Here is a 15,825-nt window from a genome sequence, read left to right as displayed (position 1 = left end):
GTTGTCCTCTAGAGCTTGCAGAGCACTGGGGAAAGGCAGGCAGAGAATTCCCTGCTAGCACTTTCTCTGTGCCTGGGAAGCAGAAGTGTTCACATTGCTTCGCAGAATCGCTTTTGTGCAGAAAACAGTAACACTTGTTCAGAACGAAAGAAAGCACAGAGCCCCAGATTTTATGTTGTCCTCTAGAGCTTGCAGAGCACTGGGGAAAGGCAGGCAGAGAATTCCCTGCTAGCACCTTCTCTGTGCCTGTTCACATTACTTCGCAGAATCGCTTTTGTGCAGAAAACAGTAACACTTGTTCAGAACGAAAGAAAGCACAGAGCCGCAGATTTTATGCTGTCCTGGAGAGCTTGCAGAGCACTGGGGAAAAGCAGGCAGAGAATTCCCTGCTAGTACCTTCTCTGTGCCTGGGAAGCAGAAGTGTTCACATTGCTTCGCAGAATCACTTTTGTGCAGAAAACAGTAACACTTGTTCAGAACGAAAGAAAACACAGAGCCCCAGATTTTATGCTGTCCTGGAGAGCTTGCAGAGCACTGGGGAAAGGCAGGCAGAGAATTCCCTGCTAGCACCTTCTCTGTGCCTGTTCACATTGCTTCGCAGAATCGCTTTTGTGCAGAAAACAGTAACACTTGTTCAGAACAAAAGAAAGCACAGAGCCGCAGATTTTATGCTGTACTGGAGAGCTTGCAGAGCACTGGGGAAAGGCAGGCAGAGAATTCCCTGCTAGCACCTTCTCTGTGCCTGGGAAGCAAAAGTGTTCACATTGCTTTGCAGAATCGCTTTTGTGCAGAAAACAGTAACACTTGTTCAGAACAAAAGAAAGCACAGAGCCCCAGATTTTATGTTGTCCTCTAGAGCTTGCAGAGCACTGGGGAAAGGCAGGCAGAGAATTCCCTGCTAGCACCTTCTCTGTGCCTGGGAAGCAGAAGTGTTCACATTGCTTCGCAGAATCGCTTTTGTGCAGAAAACAGTAACACTTGTTCAGAACGAAAGAAAACACAGAGCCCCAGATTTTATGCTGTCCTGGAGAGCTTGCAGAGCACTGGGGAAAGGCAGGCAGAGAATTCCCTGCTAGCACCTTCTCTGTGCCTGGGAAGCAGAAGTGTTCACATTGCTTCGCAGAATCGCTTTTGTGCAGAAAACAGTAACACTTGTTCAGAACGAAAGAAAGCACAGAGCCCCAGATTTTATGCTGTCCTGGAGAGCTTGCAGAGCACTGGGGAAAGGCAGGCAGAGAATTCCCTGCTAGCACCTTCTCTGTGCCTGGGAAGCAGAAGTGTTCACATTGCTTCGCAGAATCACTTTTGTGCAGAAAACAGTAACACTTGTTCAGAACGAAAGAAAGCACAGAGCCCCAGATTTGCTGTTGTCCTGGAGAGCTTGCAGAGCACTGGGGAAAGGCAGGCAGAGAATTCCCTGCTAGCACCTTCTCTGTGCCTGTTCACATTGCTTCGCAGAATCGCTTTTGTGCAGAAAACAGTAACACTTGTTCAGAACAAAAGAAAGCAAAGAGTCCCAGATTTTATGCTGTACTGGAGAGCTTGCAGAGCACTGGGGAAAGGCAGGCAGAGAATTCCCTGCTAGCACCTTCTCTGTGCCTGGGAAGCAGAAGTGTTCTCATTGCTTCGCAGAATCGCTTTTGTGCAGAAAACACTAACACTTGTTCAGAACGAAAGAAAGCACAGAGCCCCAGATTTTATGTTGTCCTCTAGAGCTTGCAGAGCACTGGGGAAAGGCAGGCAGAGAATTCCCTGCTAGCACCTTCTCTGTGCCTGGGAAGCAGAAGTGTTCACATTGCTTCGCAGAATCGCTTTTGTGCAGAAAACAGTAACACTTGTTCAGAACAAAAGAAAGCACAGAGCCCCAGATTTTATGTTGTCCTCTAGAGCTTGCAGAGCACTGGGGAAAGGCAGGCAGAGAATTCCCTGCTAGCACCTTCTCTGTGCCTGGGAAGCAGAAGTGTTCACATTGCTTCGCAGAATCGCTTTTGTGCAGAAAATAGTAACACTTGTTCAGAACGAAAGAAAGCACAGAGCCCCAGATTTTATGCTGTCCTGGAGAGCTTGCAGAGCACTGGGGAAAGGCAGGCAGAGAATTCCCTGCTAGCACCTTCTCTGTGCCTGGGAAGCAGAAGTGTTCACATTGCTTCGCAGAATCGCTTTTGTGCAGAAAACACTAACACTTGTTCAGAACGAAAGAAAGCACAGAGCCCCAGATTTTATGCTGTCCTGGAGAGCTTGCAGAGCACTGGGGAAAAGCAGGCAGAGAAGTCCCTGCTAGCACCTTCTCTGTGCCTGGGAAGCAGAAGTGTTCACATTGCTTCGCAGAATCGCTTTTGTGCAGAAAACAGTAACACTTGTTCAGAACAAAAGAAAGCACAGAGCCCCAGATTTTATGCTGTCCTGGAGAGCTTGCAGAGCACTGGGGAAAGGCAGGCAGAGAATTCCCTGCTAGCACCTTCTCTGTGCCTGTTCACATTGCTTCGCAGAATCGCTTTTGTGCAGAAAACAGTAACACTTGTTCAGAACAAAAGAAAGCACAGAGCCGCAGATTTTATGCTGTACTGGAGAGCTTGCAGAGCACTGGGGAAAGGCAGGCAGAGAATTCCCTGCTAGCACCTTCTCTGTGCCTGGGAAGCAAAAGTGTTCACATTGCTTTGCAGAATCGCTTTTGTGCAGAAAACAGTAACACTTGTTCAGAACAAAAGAAAGCACAGAGCCCCAGATTTGCTGTTGTCCTGGAGAGCTTGCAGAGCACTGGGGAAAGGCAGGCAGAGAATTCCCTGCTAGCACCTTCTCTGTGCCTGGGAAGCAGAAGTGTTCACATTGCTTCGCAGAATCGCTTTTGTGCAGAAAACAGTAACACTTGTTCAGAACAAAAGAAAGCACAGAGCCCCAGATTTTATGTTGTCCTCTAGAGCTTGCAGAGCACTGGGGAAAGGCAGGCAGAGAATTCCCTGCTAGCACCTTCTCTGTGCCTGGGAAGCAGAAGTGTTCACATTGCTTCGCAGAATCGCTTTTGTGCAGAAAACAGTAACACTTGTTCAGAACGAAAGAAAGCACAGAGCCCCAGATTTTATGCTGTCCTGGAGAGCTTGCAGAGCACTGGGGAAAGGCAGGCAGAGAATTCCCTGCTAGCACCTTCTCTGTGCCTGGGAAGCAGAAGTGTTCACATTGCTTCGCAGAATCACTTTTGTGCAGAAAACAGTAACACTTGTTCAGAACGAAAGAAAGCACAGAGCCCCAGATTTGCTGTTGTCCTGGAGAGCTTGCAGAGCACTGGGGAAAGGCAGGCAGAGAATTCCCTGCTAGCACCTTCTCTGTGCCTGTTCACATTGCTTCGCAGAATCGCTTTTGTGCAGAAAACACTAACACTTGTTCAGAACAAAAGAAAGGAAAGAGTCCCAGATTTTATGCTGTACTGGAGAGCTTGCAGAGCACTGGGGAAAGGCAGGCAGAGAATTCCCTGCTAGCACCTTCTCTGTGCCTGGGAAGCAGAAGTGTTCACATTGCTTCGCAGAATCACTTTTGTGCAGAAAACAGTAACTCTTGTTAGGAACGAAAGAAAACACAGAGCCCCAGATTTTATGTTGTCCTGGAGAGCTTGCAGAGCACTGGGGAAAGGCAGGCAGAGAATTCCCTGCTAGCACCTTCTCTGTGCCTGGGAAGCAGAAGTGTTCACATTGCTTCGCAGAATCGCTTTTGTGCAGAAAACAGTAACACTTGTTCAGAACAAAAGAAAGCACAGAGCCCCAGATTTTATGTTGTCCTCTAGAGCTTGCAGAGCACTGGGGAAAGGCAGGCAGAGAATTCCCTGCTAGCACCTTCTCTGTGCCTGGGAAGCAGAAGTGTTCACATTGCTTCGCAGAATCACTTTTGTGCAGAAAACACTAACACTTGTTCAGAACGAAAGAAAGCACAGAGCCCCAGATTTTATGCTGTCCTGGAGAGCTTGCAGAGCACTGGGGAAAGGCAGGCAAAGAATTCCCTGCTAGCACCTTCTCTGTGCCTGGGAAGCAGAAGTGTTCACATTGCTTCGCAGAATCGCTTTTGTGCAGAAAACAGTAACACTTGTTCAGAACGAAAGAAAGCACAGAGCCCCAGATTTTATGCTGTCCTGGAGAGCTTGCAGAGCACTGGGGAAAGGCAGGCAGAGAATTCCCTGCTAGCACCTTCTCTGTGCCTGTTCACATTACTTCGCAGAATCGCTTTTGTGCAGAAAACAGTAACACTTGTTCAGAACAAAAGAAAGCACAGAGCCGCAGATTTTATGCTGTACTGGAGAGCTTGCAGAGCACTGGGGAAAGGCAGGCAGAGAATTCCCTGCTAGCACCTTCTCTGTGCCTGGGAAGCAAAAGTGTTCACATTGCTTCGCAGAATCGCTTTTGTGCAGAAAACAGTAACACTTTTTCAGAACAAAAGAAAGCACAGAGCCCCAGATTTTATGCTGTCCTGGAGAGCTTGCAGAGCACTGGGGAAAGGCAGGCAGAGAATTCCCTGCTAGCACCTTCTCTGTGCCTGGGAAGCAGAAGTGTTCACATTGCTTCGCAGAATCGCTTTTGTGCAGAAAACAGTAACACTTGTTCAGAACAAAAGAAAGCACAGAGCCCCAGATTTTATGTTGTCCTCTAGAGCTTGCAGAGCACTGGGGAAAGGCAGGCAGAGAATTCCCTGCTAGCACCTTCTCTGTGCCTGGGAAGCAGAAGTGTTCACATTGCTTCGCAGAATCGCTTTTGTGCAGAAAACAGTAACACTTGTTCAGAACGAAAGAAAGCACAGAGCCCCAGATTTTATGTTGTCCTCTAGAGCTTGCAGAGCACTGGGGAAAGGCAGGCAGAGAATTCCCTGCTAGCACCTTCTCTGTGCCTGTTCACATTACTTCGCAGAATCGCTTTTGTGCAGAAAACAGTAACACTTGTTCAGAACGAAAGAAAGCACAGAGCCGCAGATTTTATGCTGTCCTGGAGAGCTTGCAGAGCACTGGGGAAAAGCAGGCAGAGAATTCCCTGCTAGTACCTTCTCTGTGCCTGGGAAGCAGAAGTGTTCACATTGCTTCGCAGAATCACTTTTGTGCAGAAAACAGTAACACTTGTTCAGAACGAAAGAAAACACAGAGCCCCAGATTTTATGCTGTCCTGGAGAGCTTGCAGAGCACTGGGGAAAGGCAGGCAGAGAATTCCCTGCTAGCACCTTCTCTGTGCCTGTTCACATTGCTTCGCAGAATCGCTTTTGTGCAGAAAACAGTAACACTTGTTCAGAACAAAAGAAAGCACAGAGCCGCAGATTTTATGCTGTACTGGAGAGCTTGCAGAGCACTGGGGAAAGGCAGGCAGAGAATTCCCTGCTAGCACCTTCTCTGTGCCTGGGAAGCAAAAGTGTTCACATTGCTTTGCAGAATCGCTTTTGTGCAGAAAACAGTAACACTTGTTCAGAACAAAAGAAAGCACAGAGCCCCAGATTTTATGTTGTCCTCTAGAGCTTGCAGAGCACTGGGGAAAGGCAGGCAGAGAATTCCCTGCTAGCACCTTCTCTGTGCCTGGGAAGCAGAAGTGTTCACATTGCTTCGCAGAATCGCTTTTGTGCAGAAAACAGTAACACTTGTTCAGAACGAAAGAAAGCACAGAGCCCCAGATTTTATGCTGTCCTGGAGAGCTTGCAGAGCACTGGGGAAAGGCAGGCAGAGAATTCCCTGCTAGCACCTTCTCTGTGCCTGTTCACATTGCTTCGCAGAATCGCTTTTGTGCAGAAAACAGTAACACTTGTTCAGAACAAAAGAAAGCAAAGAGTCCCAGATTTTATGCTGTACTGGAGAGCTTGCAGAGCACTGGGGAAAGGCAGGCAGAGAATTCCCTGCTAGCACCTTCTCTGTGCCTGGGAAGCAGAAGTGTTCTCATTGCTTCGCAGAATCGCTTTTGTGCAGAAAACACTAACACTTGTTCAGAACGAAAGAAAGCACAGAGCCCCAGATTTTATGTTGTCCTCTAGAGCTTGCAGAGCACTGGGGAAAGGCAGGCAGAGAATTCCCTGCTAGCACCTTCTCTGTGCCTGGGAAGCAGAAGTGTTCACATTGCTTCGCAGAATCGCTTTTGTGCAGAAAACAGTAACACTTGTTCAGAACAAAAGAAAGCACAGAGCCCCAGATTTTATGTTGTCCTCTAGAGCTTGCAGAGCACTGGGGAAAGGCAGGCAGAGAATTCCCTGCTAGCACCTTCTCTGTGCCTGGGAAGCAGAAGTGTTCACATTGCTTCGCAGAATCGCTTTTGTGCAGAAAACAGTAACACTTGTTCAGAACGAAAGAAAGCACAGAGCCCCAGATTTTATGCTGTCCTGGAGAGCTTGCAGAGCACTGGGGAAAGGCAGGCAGAGAATTCCCTGCTAGCACCTTCTCTGTGCCTGGGAAGCAGAAGTGTTCACATTGCTTCGCAGAATCGCTTTTGTGCAGAAAACACTAACACTTGTTCAGAACGAAAGAAAGCACAGAGCCCCAGATTTTATGCTGTCCTGGAGAGCTTGCAGAGCACTGGGGAAAAGCAGGCAGAGAAGTCCCTGCTAGCACCTTCTCTGTGCCTGGGAAGCAGAAGTGTTCACATTGCTTCGCAGAATCGCTTTTGTGCAGAAAACAGTAACACTTGTTCAGAACAAAAGAAAGCACAGAGCCCCAGATTTTATGCTGTCCTGGAGAGCTTGCAGAGCACTGGGGAAAGGCAGGCAGAGAATTCCCTGCTAGCACCTTCTCTGTGCCTGTTCACATTGCTTCGCAGAATCGCTTTTGTGCAGAAAACAGTAACACTTGTTCAGAACAAAAGAAAGCACAGAGCCGCAGATTTTATGCTGTACTGGAGAGCTTGCAGAGCACTGGGGAAAGGCAGGCAGAGAATTCCCTGCTAGCACCTTCTCTGTGCCTGGGAAGCAAAAGTGTTCACATTGCTTTGCAGAATCGCTTTTGTGCAGAAAACAGTAACACTTGTTCAGAACGAAAGAAAGCACAGAGCCCCAGATTTGCTGTTGTCCTGGAGAGCTTGCAGAGCACTGGGGAAAGGCAGGCAGAGAATTCCCTGCTAGCACCTTCTCTGTGCCTGGGAAGCAGAAGTGTTCACATTGCTTCGCAGAATCGCTTTTGTGCAGAAAACAGTAACACTTGTTCAGAACAAAAGAAAGCACAGAGCCCCAGATTTTATGTTGTCCTCTAGAGCTTGCAGAGCACTGGGGAAAGGCAGGCAGAGAATTCCCTGCTAGCACCTTCTCTGTGCCTGGGAAGCAGAAGTGTTCACATTGCTTCGCAGAATCGCTTTTGTGCAGAAAACAGTAACACTTGTTCAGAACGAAAGAAAGCACAGAGCCCCAGATTTTATGCTGTCCTGGAGAGCTTGCAGAGCACTGGGGAAAGGCAGGCAGAGAATTCCCTGCTAGCACCTTCTCTGTGCCTGGGAAGCAGAAGTGTTCACATTGCTTCGCAGAATCACTTTTGTGCAGAAAACAGTAACACTTGTTCAGAACGAAAGAAAGCACAGAGCCCCAGATTTGCTGTTGTCCTGGAGAGCTTGCAGAGCACTGGGGAAAGGCAGGCAGAGAATTCCCTGCTAGCACCTTCTCTGTGCCTGTTCACATTGCTTCGCAGAATCGCTTTTGTGCAGAAAACACTAACACTTGTTCAGAACAAAAGAAAGCAAAGAGTCCCAGATTTTATGCTGTACTGGAGAGCTTGCAGAGCACTGGGGAAAGGCAGGCAGAGAATTCCCTGCTAGCACCTTCTCTGTGCCTGGGAAGCAGAAGTGTTCACATTGCTTCGCAGAATCACTTTTGTGCAGAAAACAGTAACTCTTGTTAGGAACGAAAGAAAACACAGAGCCCCAGATTTTATGTTGTCCTGGAGAGCTTGCAGAGCACTGGGGAAAGGCAGGCAGAGAATTCCCTGCTAGCACCTTCTCTGTGCCTGGGAAGCAGAAGTGTTCACATTGCTTCGCAGAATCGCTTTTGTGCAGAAAACAGTAACACTTGTTCAGAACAAAAGAAAGCACAGAGCCCCAGATTTTATGTTGTCCTCTAGAGCTTGCAGAGCACTGGGGAAAGGCAGGCAGAGAATTCCCTGCTAGCACCTTCTCTGTGCCTGGGAAGCAGAAGTGTTCACATTGCTTCGCAGAATCACTTTTGTGCAGAAAACACTAACACTTGTTCAGAACGAAAGAAAGCACAGAGCCCCAGATTTGCTGTTGTCCTGGAGAGCTTGCAGAGCACTGGGGAAAGGCAGGCAGAGAATTCCCTGCTAGCACCTTCTCTGTGCCTGTTCACATTACTTCGCAGAATCGCTTTTGTGCAGAAAACAGTAACACTTGTTCAGAACGAAAGAAAGCACAGAGCCCCAGATTTTATGCTGTCCTGGAGAGATTGCAGAGCACTGGGGAAAAGCAGGCAGAGAATTCCCTGCTAGTACCTTCTCTGTGCCTGGGAAGCAGAAGTGTTCACATTGCTTCGCAGAATCACTTTTGTGCAGAAAACAGTAACACTTGTTCAGAACGAAAGAAAACACAGAGCCCCAGATTTTATGCTGTCCTGGAGAGCTTGCAGAGCACTGGGGAAAGGCAGGCAGAGAATTCCCTGCTAGCACCTTCTCTGTGCCTGTTCACATTGCTTCGCAGAATCGCTTTTGTGCGGAGAACACTTACACTTGTTCAGAACAAAAGAAAGCACAGAGCCGCAGATTTTATGCTGTACTGGAGAGCTTGCAGAGCACTGGGGAAAGGCAGGCAGAGAATTCCCTGCTAGCACCTTCTCTGTGCCTGGGAAGCAAAAGTGTTCACATTGCTTCGCAGAATCGCTTTTGTGCAGAAAACAGTAACACTTTTTCAGAACAAAAGAAAGCACAGAGCCCCAGATTTTATGTTGTCCTGGAGAGCTTGCAGAGCACTGGGGAAAGGCAGGCAGAGAATTCCCTGCTAGCACCTTCTCTGTGCCTGGGAAGCAGAAGTGTTCACATTGCTTCGCAGAATCGCTTTTGTGCAGAAAACAGTAACACTTGTTCAGAACGAAAGAAAGCACAGAGCCCCAGATTTTATGCTGTCCTGGAGAGCTTGCAGAGCACTGGGGAAAGGCAGGCAGAGAATTCCCTGCTAGCACCTTCTCTGTGCCTGGGAAGCAGAAGTGTTCACATTGCTTCGCAGAATCACTTTTGTGCAGAAAACAGTAACACTTGTTCAGAACGAAAGAAAGCACAGAGCCCCAGATTTGCTGTTGTCCTGGAGAGCTTGCAGAGCACTGGGGAAAGGCAGGCAGAGAATTCCCTGCTAGCACCTTCTCTGTGCCTGTTCACATTGCTTCGCAGAATCGCTTTTGTGCAGAAAACACTAACACTTGTTCAGAACAAAAGAAAGCAAAGAGTCCCAGATTTTATGCTGTACTGGAGAGCTTGCAGAGCACTGGGGAAAGGCAGGCAGAGAATTCCCTGCTAGCACCTTCTCTGTGCCTGGGAAGCAAAAGTGTTCACATTGCTTCGCAGAATCGCTTTTGTGCAGAAAACACTAACACTTGTTCAGAACGAAAGAAAACACAGAGCCCCAGATTTTATGCTGTCCTGGAGAGCTTGCAGAGCACTGGGGAAAGGCAGGCAGAGAATTCCCTGCTAGCACCTTCTCTGTGCCTGGGAAGCAAAAGTGTTCACATTGCTTCACAGAATCGCTTTTGTGCAGAAAACAGTAACACTTTTTCAGAACAAAAGAAAGCACAGAGCCCCAGATTTTATGTTGTCCTGGAGAGCTTGCAGAGCACTGGGGAAAGGCAGGCAGAGAATTCCCTGCTAGCACCTTCTCTGTGCCTGGGAAGCAGAAGTGTTCACATTGCTTCGCAGAATCGCTTTTGTGCAGAAAACAGTAACACTTGTTCAGAACGAAAGAAAGCACAGAGCCCCAGATTTTATGCTGTCCTGGAGAGCTTGCAGAGCACTGGGGAAAGGCAGGCAGAGAATTCCCTGCTAGCACCTTCTCTGTGCCTGGGAAGCAGAAGTGTTCACATTGCTTCGCAGAATCGCTTTTGTGCAGAAAACAGTAACACTTGTTCAGAACAAAAGAAAGCACAGAGCCCCAGATTTTATGTTGTCCTCTAGAGCTTGCAGAGCACTGGGGAAAGGCAGGCAGAGCATTCCCTGCTAGCACCTTCTCTGTGCCTGGGAAGCAGAAGTGTTCACATTGCTTCGCAGAATCACTTTTGTGCAGAAATCAGTAACACTTGTTCAGAACGAAAGAAAGCACAGAGCCCCAGATTTGCTGTTGTCCTGGAGAGCTTGCAGAGCACTGGGGAAAGGCAGGCAGAGAATTCCCTGCTAGCACCTTCTCTGTGCCTGGGAAGCAAAAGTGTTCACATTGCTTCGCAGAATCGCTTTTGTGCAGAAAACAGTAACACTTGTTCAGAACGAAAGAAAGCACAGAGCCCCAGATTTTATGCTGTCCTGGAGAGCTTGCAGAGCACTGGGGAAAAGCAGGCAGAGAAGTCCCTGCTAGCACCTTCTCTGTGCCTGGGAAGCAGAAGTGTTCACATTGCTTCGCAGAATCGCTTTTGTGCAGAAAACAGTAACACTTGTTCAGAACAAAAGAAAGCACAGAGCCCCAGATTTTATGCTGTCCTGGAGAGCTTGCAGAGCACTGGGGAAAGGCAGGCAGAGAATTCCCTGCTAGCACCTTCTCTGTGCCTGTTCACATTGCTTCGCAGAATCGCTTTTGTGCAGAAAACACTAACACTTGTTCAGAACAAAAGAAAGCAAAGAGTCCCAGATTTTATGCTGTACTGGAGAGCTTGCAGAGCACTGGGGAAAGGCAGGCAGAGAATTCCCTGCTAGCACCTTCTCTGTGCCTGGGAAGCAGAAGTGTTCTCATTGCTTCGCAGAATCGCTTTTGTGCAGAAAACACTAACACTTGTTCAGAACGAAAGAAAGCACAGAGCCCCAGATTTTATGTTGTCCTGGAGAGCTTGCAGAGCACTGGGGAAAGGCAGGCAGAGAATTCCCTGCTAGCACCTTCTCTGTGCCTGGGAAGCAGAAGTGTTCACATTGCTTCGCAGAATCGCTTTTGTGCAGAAAACAGTAACACTTGTTCAGAACAAAAGAAAGCACAGAGCCCCAGATTTTATGTTGTCCTCTAGAGCTTGCAGAGCACTGGGGAAAGGCAGGCAGAGAATTCCCTGCTAGCACCTTCTCTGTGCCTGGGAAGCAGAAGTGTTCACACTGCTTCGCAGAATCGCTTTTGTGCAGAAAACAGTAACACTTGTTCAGAACGAAAGAAAGCACAGAGCCCCAGATTTTATGCTGTCCTGGAGAGCTTGCAGAGCACTGGGGAAAGGCAGGCAGAGAATTCCCTGCTAGCACCTTCTCTGTGCCTGGGAAGCAGAAGTGTTCACATTGCTTCGCAGAATCGCTTTTGTGCAGAAAACACTAACACTTGTTCAGAACGAAAGAAAGCACAGAGCCCCAGATTTTATGCTGTCCTGGAGAGCTTGCAGAGCACTGGGGAAAAGCAGGCAGAGAAGTCCCTGCTAGCACCTTCTCTGTGCCTGGGAAGCAGAAGTGTTCACATTGCTTCGCAGAATCGCTTTTGTGCAGAAAACAGTAACACTTGTTCAGAACGAAAGAAAACACAGAGCCCCAGATTTTATGCTGTCCTGGAGAGCTTGCAGAGCACTGGGGAAAGGCAGGCAGAGAATTCCCTGCTAGCACCTTCTCTGTGCCTGTTCACATTGCTTCGCAGAATCGCTTTTGTGCGGAGAACACTTACACTTGTTCAGAACAAAAGAAAGCACAGAGCCGCAGATTTTATGCTGTACTGGAGAGCTTGCAGAGCACTGGGGAAAGGCAGGCAGAGAATTCCCTGCTAGCACCTTCTCTGTGCCTGGGAAGCAGAAGTGTTCACATTGCTTCGCAGAATCACTTTTGTGCAGAAAACAGTAACACTTGTTCAGAACGAAAGAAAGCACAGAGCCCCAGATTTTATGCTGTCCTGGAGAGCTTGCAGAGCACTGGGGAAAGGCAGGCAGAGAATTCCCTGCTAGCACCTTCTCTGTGCCTGGGAAGCAGAAGTGTTCACATTGCTTCGCAGAATCGCTTTTGTGCAGAAAACAGTAACACTTGTTCAGAACAAAAGAAAGCACAGAGCCCCAGATTTTATGTTGTCCTCTAGAGCTTGCAGAGCACTGGGGAAAGGCAGGCAGAGCATTCCCTGCTAGCACCTTCTCTGTGCCTGGGAAGCAGAAGTGTTCACATTGCTTCGCAGAATCACTTTTGTGCAGAAATCAGTAACACTTGTTCAGAACGAAAGAAAGCACAGAGCCCCAGATTTGCTGTTGTCCTGGAGAGCTTGCAGAGCACTGGGGAAAGGCAGGCAGAGAATTCCCTGCTAGCACCTTCTCTGTGCCTGGGAAGCAAAAGTGTTCACATTGCTTCGCAGAATCGCTTTTGTGCAGAAAACACTAACACTTGTTCAGAACGAAAGAAAGCACAGAGCCCCAGATTTTATGCTGTCCTGGAGAGCTTGCAGAGCACTGGGGAAAAGCAGGCAGAGAAGTCCCTGCTAGCACCTTCTCTGTGCCTGGGAAGCAGAAGTGTTCACATTGCTTCGCAGAATCGCTTTTGTGCAGAAAACAGTAACACTTGTTCAGAACAAAAGAAAGCACAGAGCCCCAGATTTTATGCTGTCCTGGAGAGCTTGCAGAGCACTGGGGAAAGGCAGGCAGAGAATTCCCTGCTAGCACCTTCTCTGTGCCTGTTCACATTGCTTCGCAGAATCGCTTTTGTGCAGAAAACACTAACACTTGTTCAGAACAAAAGAAAGCAAAGAGTCCCAGATTTTATGCTGTACTGGAGAGCTTGCAGAGCACTGGGGAAAGGCAGGCAGAGAATTCCCTGCTAGCACCTTCTCTGTGCCTGGGAAGCAGAAGTGTTCTCATTGCTTCGCAGAATCGCTTTTGTGCAGAAAACACTAACACTTGTTCAGAACGAAAGAAAGCACAGAGCCCCAGATTTTATGTTGTCCTGGAGAGCTTGCAGAGCACTGGGGAAAGGCAGGCAGAGAATTCCCTGCTAGCACCTTCTCTGTGCCTGGGAAGCAGAAGTGTTCACATTGCTTCGCAGAATCGCTTTTGTGCAGAAAACAGTAACACTTGTTCAGAACAAAAGAAAGCACAGAGCCCCAGATTTTATGTTGTCCTCTAGAGCTTGCAGAGCACTGGGGAAAGGCAGGCAGAGAATTCCCTGCTAGCACCTTCTCTGTGCCTGGGAAGCAGAAGTGTTCACATTGCTTCGCAGAATCGCTTTTGTGCAGAAAACAGTAACACTTGTTCAGAACGAAAGAAAGCACAGAGCCCCAGATTTTATGCTGTCCTGGAGAGCTTGCAGAGCACTGGGGAAAGGCAGGCAGAGAATTCCCTGCTAGCACCTTCTCTGTGCCTGGGAAGCAGAAGTGTTCACATTGCTTCGCAGAATCGCTTTTGTGCAGAAAACAGTAACACTTGTTCAGAACGAAAGAAAGCACAGAGCCCCAGATTTTATGCTGTCCTGGAGAGCTTGCAGAGCACTGGGGAAAAGCAGGCAGAGAAGTCCCTGCTAGCACCTTCTCTGTGCCTGGGAAGCAGAAGTGTTCACATTGCTTCGCAGAATCGCTTTTGTGCAGAAAACAGTAACACTTGTTCAGAACAAAAGAAAGCACAGAGCCCCAGATTTTATGCTGTCCTGGAGAGCTTGCAGAGCACTGGGGAAAGGCAGGCAGAGAATTCCCTGCTAGCACCTTCTCTGTGCCTGTTCACATTGCTTCGCAGAATCGCTTTTGTGCAGAAAACACTAACACTTGTTCAGAACAAAAGAAAGCACAGAGCCGCAGATTTTATTCTGTACTGGAGAGCTTGCAGAGCACTGGGGAAAGGCAGGCAGAGAATTCCCTGCTAGCACCTTCTCTGTGCCTGGGAAGCAAAAGTGTTCACATTGCTTCGCAGAATCGCTTTTGTGCAGAAAACACTAACACTTGTTCAGAACGAAAGAAAGCACAGAGCCCCAGATTTTATGCTGTCCTGGAGAGCTTGCAGAGCACTGGGGAAAAGCAGGCAGAGAAGTCCCTGCTAGCACCTTCTCTGTGCCTGGGAAGCAGAAGTGTTCACATTGCTTCGCAGAATCGCTTTTGTGCAGAAAACAGTAACACTTGTTCAGAACAAAAGAAAGCACAGAGCCCCAGATTTTATGCTGTCCTGGAGAGCTTGCAGAGCACTGGGGAAAGGCAGGCAGAGAATTCCCTGCTAGCACCTTCTCTGTGCCTGTTCACATTGCTTCGCAGAATCGCTTTTGTGCAGAAAACACTAACACTTGTTCAGAACAAAAGAAAGCAAAGAGTCCCAGATTTTATGCTGTACTGGAGAGCTTGCAGAGCACTGGGGAAAGGCAGGCAGAGAATTCCCTGCTAGCACCTTCTCTGTGCCTGGGAAGCAGAAGTGTTCTCATTGCTTCGCAGAATCGCTTTTGTGCAGAAAACACTAACACTTGTTCAGAACGAAAGAAAGCACAGAGCCCCAGATTTTATGTTGTCCTGGAGAGCTTGCAGAGCACTGGGGAAAGGCAGGCAGAGAATTCCCTGCTAGCACCTTCTCTGTGCCTGGGAAGCAGAAGTGTTCACATTGCTTCGCAGAATCGCTTTTGTGCAGAAAACAGTAACACTTGTTCAGAACAAAAGAAAGCACAGAGCCCCAGATTTTATGTTGTCCTCTAGAGCTTGCAGAGCACTGGGGAAAGGCAGGCAGAGAATTCCCTGCTAGCACCTTCTCTGTGCCTGGGAAGCAGAAGTGTTCACATTGCTTCGCAGAATCGCTTTTGTGCAGAAAACAGTAACACTTGTTCAGAACGAAAGAAAGCACAGAGCCCCAGATTTTATGCTGTCCTGGAGAGCTTGCAGAGCACTGGGGAAAGGCAGGCAGAGAATTCCCTGCTAGCACCTTCTCTGTGCCTGGGAAGCAGAAGTGTTCACATTGCTTCGCAGAATCGCTTTTGTGCAGAAAACACTAACACTTGTTCAGAACGAAAGAAAGCACAGAGCCCCAGATTTTATGCTGTCCTGGAGAGCTTGCAGAGCACTGGGGAAAAGCAGGCAGAGAAGTCCCTGCTAGCACCTTCTCTGTGCCTGGGAAGCAGAAGTGTTCACATTGCTTCGCAGAATCGCTTTTGTGCAGAAAACAGTAACACTTGTTCAGAACGAAAGAAAGCACAGAGCCCCAGATTTTATGCTGTCCTGGAGAGCTTGCAGAGCACTGGGGAAAGGCAGGCAGAGAATTCCCTGCTAGCACCTTCTCTGTGCCTGGGAAGCAGAAGTGTTCACATTGCTTCGCAGAATCACTTTTGTGCAGAAAACAGTAACACTTGTTCAGAACGAAAGAAAGCACAGAGCCCCAGATTTTATGCTGTCCTGGAGAGCTTGCAGAGCACTGGGGAAAGGCAGGCAGAGAATTCCCTGCTAGCACCTTCTCTGTGCCTGGGAAGCAGAAGTGTTCACATTGCTTCGCAGAATCGCTTTTGTGCAGAAAACAGTAACACTTGTTCAGAACAAAAGAAAGCACAGAGCCCCAGATTTTATGTTGTCCTCTAGAGCTTGCAGAGCACTGGGGAAAGGCAGGCAGAGCATTCCCTGCTAGCACCTTCTCTGTGCCTGGGAAGCAGAAGTGTTCACATTGCTTCGCAGAATCACTTTTGTGCAGAAATCAGTAACACTTGTTCAGAACGAAAGAAAGCACAGAGCCCCAGATTTGCTGTTGTCCTGGAGAGCTTGCAGAGCACTGGGGAAAGGCAGGCAGAGAATTCCCTGCTAGCACCTT

The sequence above is a fragment of the Strix uralensis genome, chromosome 34 (genome assembly GCF_047716275.1).
Source record: "Strix uralensis isolate ZFMK-TIS-50842 chromosome 34, bStrUra1, whole genome shotgun sequence".
In the NCBI taxonomy this organism is placed as follows: domain Eukaryota; kingdom Metazoa; phylum Chordata; class Aves; order Strigiformes; family Strigidae; genus Strix; species Strix uralensis.
Note: the sequence above shows the minus strand (reverse complement) of the source record.